Source organism: Crocodylus porosus, unplaced genomic scaffold, assembly GCF_001723895.1.
Source record: "Crocodylus porosus isolate Cpor-Errol unplaced genomic scaffold, CroPor_comp1, whole genome shotgun sequence".
In the NCBI taxonomy this organism is placed as follows: Eukaryota; Metazoa; Chordata; order Crocodylia; family Crocodylidae; genus Crocodylus; species Crocodylus porosus.
Genome location: NW_017728886.1, coordinates 206,134,006 through 206,149,086, shown reverse-complemented (window position 1 = coordinate 206,149,086; position 15,081 = coordinate 206,134,006). Strand labels below are relative to the sequence as shown.

Here is a 15,081-nt window from a genome sequence, read left to right as displayed (position 1 = left end):
GAAGCAACCTCCCCTCCCCCCCCATAAAACCCCAAAAGCCCTGGAAAAGTGATGCAAAGCACACCAAAACAGTGTGCACTGCGATAAACGTGGAGACAGGGAAGCAGGCAGCCATGGGAGCAGGTAGCCTCTCTCTACATGCTGTGGAGTCCCCATGCTGATGTAGACCACACCCCAGTCAGCTTTGGACAGCTGGCTGGGGCACGGTGAACCTCAGGACAGGGGAGCAGGCTTCCTGCTTCCAGGTCTCCACATGCCATTCCCTGGGTGGCTTGGGCTCAGGGTGCCTCAATGCAGAGGCTACCTGCTGGTTAGCCCTATACTGAGGTACTCTGTGCCACTGCCAGCCCCTCCTCACAGCACATGGAGCACACCGAGAGCTGGGAGGAGCTGGGCATGGGCAGTTTCCCACAGCAGTACATTGTGTTCTGCAACAAAGCACATCTTCAGGGGCACGCACTATGGCACAATGTAGTGGCACAAATTTGTGCTGCTATAAGCTCATGCCCCTGATCATCTGGATGCAGCCTACATGTATAAAGGCTAGCAGGCTGTTGATTTTCAGTGCTCCTATATATAGATAAAATGCCCATCTTCTGTTTTTCAAGTCAGCATAGTGCAACTGTTTGGTAGCTGTTTGCTGCCAATAAACATGGAAGAACCTTCACAAATGTCAGAGTTCCCTTGACTTCATTCGTTTATCAGAAAAGGCAGAAATATATAATTAAGGGGAATGTGGTAGACAGACAGGAAGACTAGAGATAACTCAGAATGAAGCAGGATGTGGGCTCCATGTATGCCACATTCATAAATCTGCAGAACATCTGCTCCTCAGCACTGATTGAAACTCTTGCAGTGCTAAGCAAAACATTGTGTAATTATGAAACAATGTAATATAGTACAATGGCAATATATGGTAGTGCATTTAAAGAGCTCTAAAAAATAGAGGCTGAGATGACAAACAGATATTTCATTCAAAGTTTAAACAAACGAATAGTATCTTTTGCAGTCTTTCCATATAATCAGTATGCACTAGTAACTCTATAAAGTAAAACTTAGAGAGGTAGCATAACCTTTAGTATCAACAGTCAGACATTTTAAATGCTAAACTAATACTGATACCAATCAGTGTGAGTATTAGAAGTGGGGATTTTGTCATGCAACGCTGGCTACTGGGATGATATTTCCAAAAGCATCTCTTCTACAGCTTCTTCCTGAAATGACAGAAAAAAACTCTGCCTCAGGGTTTTCCAAATAAATATTATGAAACCACAGTTAACATGTCCAACAATATTTTTGTCTCCTTGTCCCTCCCACAACTGGGTTGATCTGTCTTTGAAAGATCCTCATGGGTCTTGCTACCTGCTAAAAGAAAACCTGTTCCTTTTGCTATTTCTAGCCTCTCTTGAAACTCTCCAGCCCACATCATAGGGCACTTATACATGTGATGGACTTCTGCTCTGACACATGCTAATTAGCACATGTCAGAGTAAACTCGATTAATCAAGCATGTGTTGCATGTATTCAGCATCCCTGTGTTTCAAGATGGCAGCAGGGGTGCTTTAACTACAGCTCATCAAACAAACTTTAGTTAAAGCATGCCTGCTGCCATTTTGAAGTGTGGGATGCTGAATACACATGATGCTGTGGACGCTTTAATTAGAGCAGCTCTCAGACCTACTCTAATTAAAGTGTCCCCCCTCCACCCCAGAGCATGTATATAGATGCCCACAGATTGCTGGCTTGAGTTGATTCACGACAGTCTAATTGCCTAGTTGAGATGCATGAGGCTAAAACCCCCCAACTCCATAAATTTAGCTGAAACCTCTATTTATTTTTTTTGCAGGAGGGGTGGGGTGGGTGGGAGGGATGCAATTAAATTCAACCATGCAAAGTTTAATACAATAAGAATTGATTTTAGGAGAAGGTGGTCAAGTGAAACTAGGAGCAGTGTCACAAACTCTTGTGATTTTATTGAGAGACATGCAATATTTTCCATTTTTTGTAAAGTCTTTCAAGCTTGGATTAGGTCATTGCTCAATAAACTTGAGTTTTTATTTTTTCTGTGCAGAAAACTTTGAAAATGTGGATCTGAAATGCTTAAGCTCTAGCAGGAAAATAAAGAGTACCTCAAATGTATTACATTTTTACAAATACAACCTTGTGATATATTGGGACCTGACTCATTTATTTTTGAATGAGCAAAGTTGTCAATATTGCAGGAGTTTAACACACAAATGATCTTTTTGGGCTAAGCACATACTTATCTGATGTGTAGACAGGTACTTTTTCAATAGTGTATTTTTCATTGGAGATTGCACTGTGTATGATTTCCTATTGATCTATTACCCTCTACATAATCTTTGTCACTTTGCAGATAACAGACTTGATAGATGTGCCTCATGCTCTGTTATATCAATGGAGCAGTCTTCAAATACCTACTAAATCCTTAATCCTGGAGTATGCTGAACACTGGCCTTAAATCAGCAAGGAACTTAAACATGTCTAATTTTAGTCACAAGTAATTACATTAATTTCAGTGGCACTACACCTGCTTGAAGAGTAGATGCATGTTAAAGTAACTTGCAGAACTGAAATTGTTGAGCCTGATCCTACACGCATTGTAGCTAATTGTAAAACTTCCATAAGTTTGAATGCTGCAGAATTAGGCTATAAATGCTAGTTTTAAGGGTAACTGAAATCAAGGAGAATCTTCTCATTGACTGCAATGACTAGTTAAAATTATTGTTGAGGAACAATATTTGCACTACTTTAAGGATGCATTTTAATTTGTTTTTCCATTGGGGAAAAAAACAAGTAAGCAATTGGTCTGCAATATATTATCCTTTTTAAAAAGTGGTTTGGAGTTATAGAACTACATAAAATATTTTTAAAAAATTTTGAACCCTATATCAAATAGGTTATTTTATAGCCATGGCAATAGTTCCCCATTACCCCAAGACCTAACCTAAATCTGATGATCATGACTGATTTTAAAACTCCCTACATTATGGGCTGTGTATACACATACATTTGTCTGCTCTGATGCGCAGGAAGGCATTGAAGCAGACTCAGTCAAGTCTGCTCTGCACACAAGCTGATGCTGTATTGCATATGTTTGTATAAGTGGTGACATGTGTGTCAGCACTGAGAAAATGGTGGTGGTGCGTTTTTGAACTAAAACACCTTTGATATACTTTGCTTCAAAAGTGCACCACCACCATTTTCTCAGTTCTGATGCACATTTTGCCATTTATACAAATGTAACTTGTTCAGAGAGGTATGAGCTTTCATAGGCTTTGTGAGATATATTTGACAAAGTAGACTGTAGGCTATGAAAACTCATGCCTCTTTGAATGTGTCAGTCTATAAAGGTACCACACTACCCTGTCTTCTGCCTAATTTTAGACTCACAGGGCAAACTAACCCTCTCTTTCTGCTATGTAATGAGAGAGGTACTTGTGTAGCAGTGGGCCTGTGTAGAGCATGGGAATGAACACTGGATTCATAAACATAATATTGTACACTTGTATGAAGCTATGAAGTGTGAATGAAAGCCCAGATCCAGGTTGATACATACAGTTAAACATCGTCATTATGAGTCTGAATTAAGGATGCTGCAATTCTGTTTGCTGCCTTTTTTTGGTGAACAGCTGAGACAGATTTCTGAGAACATGACATTTTTATGGAAGTTGACACTACCAATCAATATGTATTTTTCATCTGTGTTACCACAAGTGTTTGCAGTTCCTAAGGCTCACAAAGAAGTCACCCTGGGGAAATTTCAACACTTTGGGATTTTATCCTTTCCTGTTATGTTGATGCAGTAGCTGGAACAAGTTTCACCAGTCATTCATCATTATGATATTATTACCATTCTTCTCTTTTTCTTTGTTTCCAAAGCACTATCAACAGTGGCTTGTTAGAAATATAAATATTGCTTTCTTTTTCTAGACATGAAAAAAGTAGGGTCATTTAAACATTCAAAAAATGGTTCTGTTTCTCAATGAAGGGATTTTTCAGCCTAACCATTTCAATTCCCTTTCTTGTGTCTGCTGGTTCTGTGTTTAAGAAAGGATTGGCCTGACAGTTAATTTTCCTCATTTCATAAGACTTTACAGTATGTTGTCAGTAATGTTTAGCATTGTGCTTCCTTTTATAATGGCTATTATATACAATCATGATGCTCCACAGTTTGTCCCCAAAGCAAAGGCCTGGAGCACATGAATAGTTCTACTGAAATCAGTAGGAGTATTTACATGCTGCTGGATCAGAACACAAGTGCTTAGCACTAGAGATGACCAGGGTTCAAATGACACTGACTCTTGTTGGGGTCTGTAAAAAAACTGGTTCATTGATTAACAAGTCCACCTAAGTAAAGGAGCAATCTGATCAGAGATCCCCCTCCCCGCCAAGTTATGATTTTCAAATCTGATAGGGAGGCTCTCATTTCTTTGGGGGGGGGGGGTTCAGCCCCCTGGGCTCCCCCTTAATTTGCACCCTGGGAATGATCAAGCCCATAGGGCCCTTGTACACATGAAGAATGGCGGTTGTACATATGATAAAATTGTCCCCTTTAGCGGTTTCATTGCCCTTTTTAGTGATTTAATTGCCTAACAGTGTACAAGTTCAGCAGCATATTACAATTACATTTCATAAGTGTACATCTGCAGCAGCGTATTTTGATTTAACTGACCTTTTATGTACCAAGGAAAAACACATTTGAAGTATTTTGGTTTGCTACTTAACAAATTACAGAGATATTTGTCATGTGTACAAGGGCCCGTACATCTGGAGATGGCAGCAGGGATGGTACATGTGGTACTGGAAGCCCAGGCTTGCTCTGGGTAGTTCAGGCTTGGTGGGCTCCCAGTACCCCATACACAGTCCCTGCCACCTCCTTCAGCTGCCAGCACATCCAGTTACCCTCCTGCCACATTTCTGTACAGTCCCAGAGGCAAGTTCACTCATTCCTGGATGGTCTGAAGCAGCAGGAAGGTGGCAGGGATGGTGCATCGGGTACTGGAAGCCCACCAAGCCCAAGCTTCCCCAAGCATGCCTAGGCTTCTAGCGCCCCTTGCACCTTTGAATCCAGCAGGTGCTAGCTATGTTTCACCCATACAGCTAGCCCCCCACCTGAGCAGCTCCAAGGGATGCCACCTCTGTGGAAGGAAGCACTGGGCCCCCCTGCAGCTCAGGGGCTGTGCAGCCCAGTGGCAACTTGTGTGGGCAGGCACCACTGAGAAAGAAAAAAAAAAATTGGCAAGGACCTGATTTTTTTCCCCCCCCTTTCCAGAACCTGCCCATGTATCCTGTGGCCAGAAAGTGAGCTGCCAGTGGACTGAAAGGCCCTGAGCTGTGGGGGGCCCTGGTACTTGCCTCTGGAGTGGCAGCACCCCCCCGGTGGCACCACGCCTAGGCAGTCCCAGGTGGTGCCACCACTGCAGAGGGAAGCACCAGGGTCACCCACAGGTCAGGCACTGCTCAGTCCACCAGCAACTTGTTCACATGGGCAGGCTCTGGCAGGGGGGGAAGCATCAGGTCCCTCACTGTTTTTTCCCCCTCCTCCCCACCGCTTCAGCCTGCCTGCAGCAGGGTGTTAGGGGGCATGAGCTGCAGGGACACTTCCACATGCCTTAGTGGGCCTTATGGCCCCCAGCTGCAAAAAGCCTGACCAGCAGCCCCATGCTGCAGCTTCTGGCTGCCATTGTCAGGAGGGGTAGGGGAAGGAAGCCCCCCTACTGCAAGGGCCTCCCCATTGTAAGTGTTCTTCTACAGCTTGTGGCTGGGGTCTTGCAGTGGGTGGGGGGCAGGTTCACGCTGCAGAGGGTCTCCCCTCCTCCACTTGCCCTGAGTTTGGTGACAGCTATAATTAGAAACTGCAGTGCAGGGCTGTGCTGCCTGGCCAAGTTTTTTAATGTGCTAGGAACTGCAGTAGGGGGAAAAGAAGCCTGTTTCTCCCACCCCCGCCCCACACCTCCAGCCATTCAGGGAGGAGACAACCTTTTCTGTTTCCTCTCTGTTGAAGCCTGGGGGTGGGGGTGTGCTGGTGCTTCTCTAGTCAGCCAAAGCTAACAAGCCACTTAGCAAGTGGCCCAACTTGAAATGCCTTAACTCACAATGGATATGGTACAGACATTTGATAAAACACTCTAACATAAAGTGCTTTAGTCTAATAGCACATCCATCAAGGTTTAACTTAGAACAGGGGTCCACCATTTTTAAAGCACTTCACGTGCCATGACAGTCTGTTCTATTATGGCTTTGAAGTGATTTCTGCACACTTAATGCACATTAAGTGTAACATCTGCACCTAGCTTAAGATGATGTAGTAACTTTTTATCAGTATACTGCAATACCACACAACAGGTAAGGAAAGAAATGAAATACACTGCTTTATTCAGCTAAGTGACAGAGGGGGAATTTAAGGAATTTCATAATATAACCTAAGTGAAACTTAGATCCTGATGTTCACACCTCTACTCTTGAGTTTGTAATTAATCATTTTTATGTGGACTAATTTAATTAAATTTTAATGTATATTAAAATATGTTAATGAATTAGAAGATACATCTGAAAAATATACTGTTGACAACAGGGAGGTATCCATTTTAGAAAACACAGCAAAACACTTGATTTGTGATTCTAATTTTAGCTCAGAGTAATTGTTCTGTATTACTAAATTCTCTATCAACATTTATGAGCTATAGAAAAATATGTCTAGTGCAGGGCTTATTTAATCAGTAATTATTTTTTCTATATTTTTATCTAATCCACAACTTGGAATTAAACTTACTTATCTCTGGATATTATCAATGACCTGCTGGCCAAATGCATACACTGGGGGTCTCATCATGGTGCATAGCACTTAACTCCGAAGAGATAAGTAGTTTTGTTGTGCACTGTTGATTCCAGTGGTAATAAACAATAATAAGATAGAATTCAACATATGTAAGGCCAGATTGTGATATTACCTAAGTAAATCAGAAAATCATGGGAATAAAAATCTTAAGATATTGCAGAAGAGTGAATTTTGCATCAGAGAACTCTTCTCTTTAAAGTACATCTGAATCCATGCCCCAAACATGGAATCAGAGGCTGTGTCCAAATGCGTGCAAATGTGTGCTATGTGGTGCCATACACTGCATATGCAGATGTTCCCCATGCTACTACCTTGTAGTGCAGGGGTTAGGGTTTTTTTGTTTTTTTTTTTTGACACCAGGAGATCCCAGGATCAAAAAAATCCCATGCCAAAAAAAAAAAAAAGCCGGGTTGGTTCATGTGGCAGCAGTGTGCACCATCCAAAACTCGAGCCTGGCTGCCAGCCAGGCTCCCAGCTGCAGAAGTGCCATAGTTGCAGCTCCCTGAGCCCCCAGAACCCCAGGTAAGGCTGCTGGGGCCAGCACAGTTGGTGCCCCCAGCCTCCCTTATCCCACCCAGGGTAACCTGCTATACACCAGGGGGTATGTAGCATGTGTGTTCCCTGGGACGCAGCCAGCAGTACTGTCTTTTTTACTCCGAGATCATGTTCATTTGTAGCGAAATGTCAGAGTAGTTTTGCCACCTATTGTTACTGCTTGGTTGCAAGGACTTTTAAAAAATTTAAATTGAGATAAGACTTCAAATTGTGTAATGTTGGAGAAGTGGAAAGAGAGAATGGGAGGAAGCTGGAGTAATGATGGGGGTGGGGTGGTGCAAGGTGCAGAAAGAGAGAAGCTTTGCTAAAGAGGAATGAGGGGACTGGGAGTCCCAATGAGTTGGGTCACTAGCCATTTCAACAATGGGAAAATTCTTTTGATACCCTGCAGCTGTCCTGACCAGGGATTGCAGCCTTCATTCCTCTTCTGCCACCTTAACTAGCACCCTCGCTTTACTCCTGGATGCCTCCCTAATACCCTTAGAGATGCTTTACCTGAAACCATTCTGACAGACTTGCCGATGGTATACAAACAACTTTGAAAAACAGTTCATTAGATGAATGTTTTATGACACCTTCCTATCTTTCTCTTTCTCCATGTCCTCTATCACCAACAGTTGTTTGTATGATTTGTTACTTAAACAGTAAATATGTATATATGAACCTCTTTCTCCTGCTATTTTTCTATGAAGTCATAGTCCTACACTTAACATAAACTGCCCGTAGGGGCAGATCACTATTATTTTTAAAAAGTTTTGATCAAGAGGACTTTCTCTGAAGCAATAAATGCTTTTAGGCAAGTGGCCTTTGTAATAACATATTAGTAGAATTGCCTTGATAACAGAACAGTTTTCAATTTTGTGATGAAAAATCAGTAAATCTATATTGCTAATGAAATATGCCAATATTTATTTCTTTTACAATTGTTTTAAACTGTGGTATGATGAGTAGAATGATCCAGCAAGCTGCTCTTTAGGAAAGAACGCTTCACCTGCTTTGTACCTCAAAGCCAACAGGGCTAGTTTTTGGGTGCAGGATTCCACACAAAATAGCTTGCAGGCTTAGAGGCATAAACTGCAAACTAACATTACATCTGGGAATTCCTCTAAATATTATTACACATACCTTTCCTAGAGGTACATGAAGCAAATGTTTCATCCGATACACAGTTTTTGTCTACCTTCTGTGCCATCATACAATACTGTATGAGAGAAATATTACTACTTTTAGTTCAGCAGCCAATTTATGAAAATAATACTTTGGTTAGTCTATAAAGGTACAAATCTACCTCGCCTTCTCCTTTAGTTTAAAGGGAATTTAATTACGAAGCTGAACTGAGACTAAAGGGTAAACATGAATAATAACACTATAAATCTTCTAAATGAGTCTCTCATCATTCAGTACTTCTAGAAGGAATACAATGTAAAATCCTCACATTTGTTCATAATTAGACTCCTTGCTGTAAGCATTTCTTTTAATACAATAGTTGCCTAAATCCCAATTCAACTTAATTTAACTGACTTTGATTTCTGGACCAAAAGCATTAAGCTTGAACTCAGGGAAAAATGTATAATGTGTTCATTCAATTAAGGAGTAATTAGATACTCAATCACCCTTACATCACATTAGGGATTAGTCAAGAAAGAAGAGAGATACTACTCACTTCAGTGGATTGAACAGTTTTGTTAATTAGTTGAGTGCTAATTGAGATTGAGAAAGTGTCAGTGTGTCATAACATATGCCTGCTGACACTGAGTCTTAAAAAGCAAAATTTCTGGTTGCTTTTGAGCACTCTGGGTCAGTACTTGCAAACTGATCCCATGACTTACATGAAAGTTAATAGGAGCTTCTTGTCTTCTATGGACTTGGAGTATGCCCCAACTATCTAAGCACCCCCTTGATAACTGTGCCAACAATACTAAAGATGTGTTTTTTTTATTATATGCAGTTATGTTATAGGTGGTGCAAAGTAGCCCATTAGGAATCTATTGTGCTGGGCATTATACAAAATTGGTAAGAGACAGCTACTTCCTGAAGAGTTAACAGTGTTGGAACTTGCAAGAAAATGGCATTTGGCATCAGGAAGTTGACTTCACATTCTTCAAATAAACCTACCTCCAGCTCTAAGGCTCAGGAGAGACATTACACTTAAACTGATTTAAGTTACCAGAAACTGGTTTAAACATGTAACAGAACATAAGTTCAGTGCACATAAACCAGTTTCAAAATGGCTGAAACTGCTTTAAGATAAATCTGGTTGAATGTACTATCAGACTCAACTGATTTGGGTTAAACCAGTGTATGCAGTGTCTGTCCCAGACCCCTTCCTGGTTTAAATTAAACTAGTGTCCCCCAGCAAACTCGTCATTTGGCATCAGGAAGTTAACTTCACTTTCCTCAAATAAACCTACCTCCAGCTCTGAGTGTTCCTTGAGAACCAATGATACTAGGGATAACATGGAAGTATGAGAACACCTGTTGAAGATTTGCTTTCATCTCTGTGTTAGATCCTCAGCTTCATGCAGCTACACTAACAGGGCAACTGCTTTCTAACCAGACTGTCCCTGGGCTACTGTATGAAAAAGCAGGAACTCACCCAAGCAGAGGGGCTACAGAGTAATATTATATATTGTTTTAGATGAACACTTGCACCTCAGCCCTCACTATTCTGCATTTCATATTTAGATGTAGTATATCTGACATTAAATTAACCTCAAAAGACTGAAGATGTTAGTCCAGGGGTTTTCAACTGGGGGGTACGCATACCCCTGGGGGTACTTTCTCCATCACTGTTGGTTAGAACTTTCAATGACCCCCCTCCGCAGGTAAGCAATTGGCTACTGGAAGACCACCCCCCGCCAGAGTGGCTGCTGGGGAGGGGGGGGAAGGAACGCTCCTTCCTTTTTGACCAGCCACTGGGGGCACACTGACCCAGAAAGGCTGAAAACTCTTGTGTTAATAAGTTAGGATGAAATGATCCATTATCACATTCACCTCAATTATTTCTGGCCTGGGAAAGGGTTCAGGAGAAGCTTGGATAACTGGTTTTCTGAGCTTTATAAGTCATTTGATTGGAACATTATGGGTATGTGTAGAGCACCTAGCACAATGAGGTCCCAAGCTATAATTAGAGTTTCTACTTTCTTTATTAATAGAAAAAATGGTCATCAGGCACTACCTGCTAAATATCTCCTAGAACAGGGGTGACTGTGATACAGTCCACAGGCTGGATCCAGCTTGCAGAGTTGTATCAGCTGGTTTGCAGGGATCTCCATAGATCCAGATCTTCAGTAGTAGAGGAGCAGCAGCTTTCCGCAGCTTCTCCTGTCACCACATTTCTGGACTCAAGGGGAGCTCCCTGGACTGGATAACATGAGTCCACAGATTTGGCTTGTGGACCACACCACTGACCTGGCTCACAGAAAGGCCTTGCACACTGGCTTTAGCCTGCAGGGTTGAATAACTTTGTCATGATATGACCACCCCTGGGTGGACCATGATGTCCCTTGGGCACTGTGACTGTGCCAGCTCTGCCTTATGGGCACCTACTAGTCTCTCCTGCCATGTCTTGCTGATATAAGTGATGAATTGGGGCATCAACTCAAGGACAGCCTCCCGTCACAGTCCTGACTTGCTCCTCTAAGCCCTTTATGAGGGCACTTTCTGAGTGTGGGCCTTATAATTTAGCCCATACAGCTTGGGGGTATGCACGACTCCAAAACCATCCCTTTATCATATCCCATGACTCACAGACATTACATAGAGGTTGTCTTCTTGTGTTGGGGTCAGCTCACCCCCCATCACTGCACCCTCTCTGGTGCTGGCGTCTCCATGCTGTAATGTGCCTCAATGAGTCCTCCTCCTCCCCAGTAGCCTCAGCCTGGTCCACCAGTTTAAATAACAGAAAGCACAAGTCCCTGAGCTATAACACAACCATAACATAGGGTCCACACTCTAACCTCTTTTAGAAAACAAGCTCCTCTCTCAATTTACTGGGCCTCCCCCTGCCACCACTATCTATGAGCTCCTATAGCCTCTTAATCCTACCAGAAGCAGAACAGGCAATCAAGCAGCTCCAGTTAGCTTCCTCTATAAGAGCACCTTTCTTCTTAGCTACTACCATAGAACTAACTCTCTAGTCCCAGCCCTAGGGTTTATATGTGCCCAGGGCCTTGCCTTCTTCCGGGCAGCTGACCGGGTGCAGGTGCAGGCTAATTCCCTCATTAGTCTGCTGCCACAGTAACCTGCACCTGTGGGGTTTCTGCCTGACTGCTAGGGCCCTCTCTCTAGGCATTTTCTGCCCTTAAAGGAGCAGGCACCTTAGTCTGCAACAGACTTGAACACCACTGTCCTAGAAGGTTCTCGCCTGCAGACTGCAATGAGACGTGGGGTGCATAATCCATTGCGTAGTTTGCCTTATCTAATTTACCATTCGTATTCTTCATGTTAGCAGCAGTTTACTATTTGGTCTAGAGTGGCACTTTTGAGATGTTATTGTAATGAAATGTTTCATCTTCTTGTGAGAACAAAGATAGCACTGCCAGAATGTTCATATCAACAGATGCTTAATTTGCAATGGAAATCTTGTGTAGAAATATTTGGGGCTATATTTTTCTCCCTCACAACAGTTTTACTTCAGTGACCTCTGTGAGTTTCCTTTTGATTTACATTGATGAGAGAAGAATCAGGCCCATCATATCACTTGAAGGATATACCCTGAAACTCCCCCCACCTGCTGTCATGAAACTCCTGCTTTTAGTTTCCCCCGTCTCCCTGGCTAGAGATAAACAGTCTTTCAGACCCACTGTGGAGGAATTTCAGTAACATAATTGTTTCATTCTCTTTTCAGAGAGGGGGAAGACAATGCTCCCACAGTGCCCTTGGATGAGAAATGGAAACTTTTGAGGCTGCTGCTTCAGTTTAACCACAAAGCCTGTATTGTCTGCCTTCATCTAATTCAGTCTTGATAGACAGCTGTGACAGTTGGTCTGTCCACATGGTCCGGTGAAATTCTGGGAATGGGCTGCACATTAAAAGAACAAAATGCGTTAAATCTTCCAACTCACTGCTGTTAACATTTTATAATTACTACCATTTATATCACAGTTTCTTTACCAGAACACTCTCTAGCTGTGTACAACTCAAATAATATTAGCATTTAGTATGGTGTGAATGAAAACATATATACACTCAAGGCAAATGCATCTTTCTTCCAGACTGCAGATTTTTTTTTAAATTTTGTAGTCTTAACTTCATGTTTTGTCACTAACCAAAAATTCTTCTGTGGAGAACAGTTGAAAATATGTTAATAATATAATTGTTTGCTCACATTGAAGATAATACAGCTTTCAGGATGGATTCTCTCTTCCCCCTCCCTGCAACCGTGGATTAAAATATCAACACAAAGTTTATTTGAATTGCAGCAGAGTATCATTTGTATTCATAGGATTCTTCTAAAAATGTGACAAAATTAACTGACATGCAAACAAGCAGAATTGTCTTGATGATTTTCTGCCCAGTGAATAATATAAATTTGCAGAGAAATATGCAATCCTGAAGTAGAAAACAGCAGGCCTTCATCCTTCTACGTACTGTGCAGTGCACAAGAAAGAAAGGTTACAGAAGCTAGAAATTGATAAAAAGACTGAGTTACACTAGAACTGAACACCTTTGCTGCCCCTTAGCACAATGTCCAGTAGTACAGGCAGTAGTACACTATATTATTTGAACCCAGCTAAGGAGATAGTGGTTTTTGAAAAGCAAAATTTGTCTAGATCAATCCAACATACAGTCTACAGTCCCCTCAACAGCATATAGGTGCAAAAGACAAAAATATTTAAGGCTGTCAGAGGAAACCTTTGATCTAAGTATGTAATGTTGCACAGTATATTATCAATGCTGGAACCAGGCACAGAGAGCACAGGTCTATGTGAGGTGACACACTGTCAGTCACAGATGGCAAGCCCCAAGCAGGGTCACAATGGAGATGCAAACACGAGGCTCAGGAAGGAGAGGCTACCACAGAAGAGCACATTGGTGGTCGTCAATCGTGGAGGCATCACCAGACGAGTGACCGCAGCATCACAATGCATGTCTGATCCATGTTTTCAGCGTTATACGATGAGTGGTTGCAGCATAACCATTTTGCATCATTCTCACAATCATTCATCAGGGCAGCCAAGCACAGGCTGGATGTTACAGACACCATTACTTTCAGGTAGACAGGCCTATTCAGAAACAAAAGCTGTCCTTTATAGCATGCAATGAGAGCACATACAACAAACTGCAGATAAGATACATGCTTAGAATGAAGCTATTTTCAGGATAAAAGAGGTTGGTGCCTTAAAACTACTAACTGTGAGTGCTAAACTCCCTTTGAAAATATCACCCTACAGGTTTAGGGGTAAATTTGATGTCACTGCCAATTTACACCCAGTTTTAACAACTTTTCCTCTGTGGCCAACTTTTGTGTCATCTGGTCAGGGACCAAAATGATCAAAGCTGACAATTAGCATTCAAATAAAAGGCATTAGATCACTGAGCATCCACCACCACCTCCCCAGTAACAAAAGGGCTGCTAAAAAGTGTCTGCCTGCCTCCTCCTCTTTTCAGTAGCAGCTCCCCCTACAACAGCAACCACAGCTAGAAAACATCCATAGCAACCAAAGGATTGCCTGTTCCACAGAGGAGCCTTTGCCTGAAAGAAAGGAGGAGCCTTTGACTCCGTCTTGAAAAGTGGGGGATTGCCAGCCAAGAAGCACTGTCCAGCCAGCATGGATTAGACTGGATCAGCTGCATTTCTGGTCAGTGACTTGGCATTTCCCCTCCTGCTTCAGAATCTCAACTTTCCTTTTACAGGGGCCAGACCTGCAATGAAGTAGCAGAGTTCCTCCAGCAGAGGCCATGTCCCCATGTTTTACTAGTGAGGGAAAACTCCAAAATGCAAAATCAAGCTGTGAACCCACTGAGTTACTGGGCCAGATGTAGCTGATTCAGAAGAGATCTAGTTGAAGACCTTTTCTCATTTGCACATAACATATTAAAACCACTTAGTATTAGTTGAAAGAACTGCAATTTTAATGTGGCAAATTGACCTTACAATGAAACTGGAGCTATATTTGTTCTCTAAATAAAACATGTTCCTTATCTTGGACTGTACTGTATTATGCTGACTCTGAAACAGGATATGTTGAAAAGCAAATGATGTAATGTCTCCCCTAAAAAAGTCAATTATTTCCTTTTCCTGTGCTCCCTTCCTGTGTTTACGAGTACTACAACTGAGAAAGGGAGGTAGGTTAGACAATCTGTCCCTCCAACCTTTATATATATATATATATTTTTTTTTTTTCAAGGTTGTACTTAAAAAACTCAAAAAATAAGAATGACTTAAAACTGTCAGTAGAACTTGGAGCTAGATAATCCTAACAACAAAGCTGCTCATATAATATATCAATTTTAAGAAGAGGGAAATCACAGCAACTTCTTGGTGCAATGGGTATATAAAGTTAGATAAATCTTTCTGGCTGCAGTGGAAATTCTTTAGGGTGGGATTTGCAAAACTGAACCTCTATGGTATTACTACCCTCAGTCTATACCCAGAGAGGCATATGCACATGCATGCCTGTGAACTAGCTTCTATCAATAAAGTGAGGACTGTGTTCTCA

At 42.0% G+C, this 15,081-nt stretch overlaps 1 protein-coding gene across 1 annotated transcript in view; it reads left to right on the top strand.

Moving 5' to 3' along the window:
* CA8 (carbonic anhydrase 8) overlaps positions 1-12,828 on the top strand; it is a 77,487-nt gene extending 64,659 nt beyond the window's left edge. The window contains exon 9 of the mRNA XM_019548470.1: positions 12,267-12,828. The gene's annotated coding sequence lies outside the window, so the exon portion shown is untranslated. The remainder of the gene's footprint in view (positions 1-12,266) is intronic.
* Positions 12,829-15,081: the final 2,253 nt, after the last annotated feature.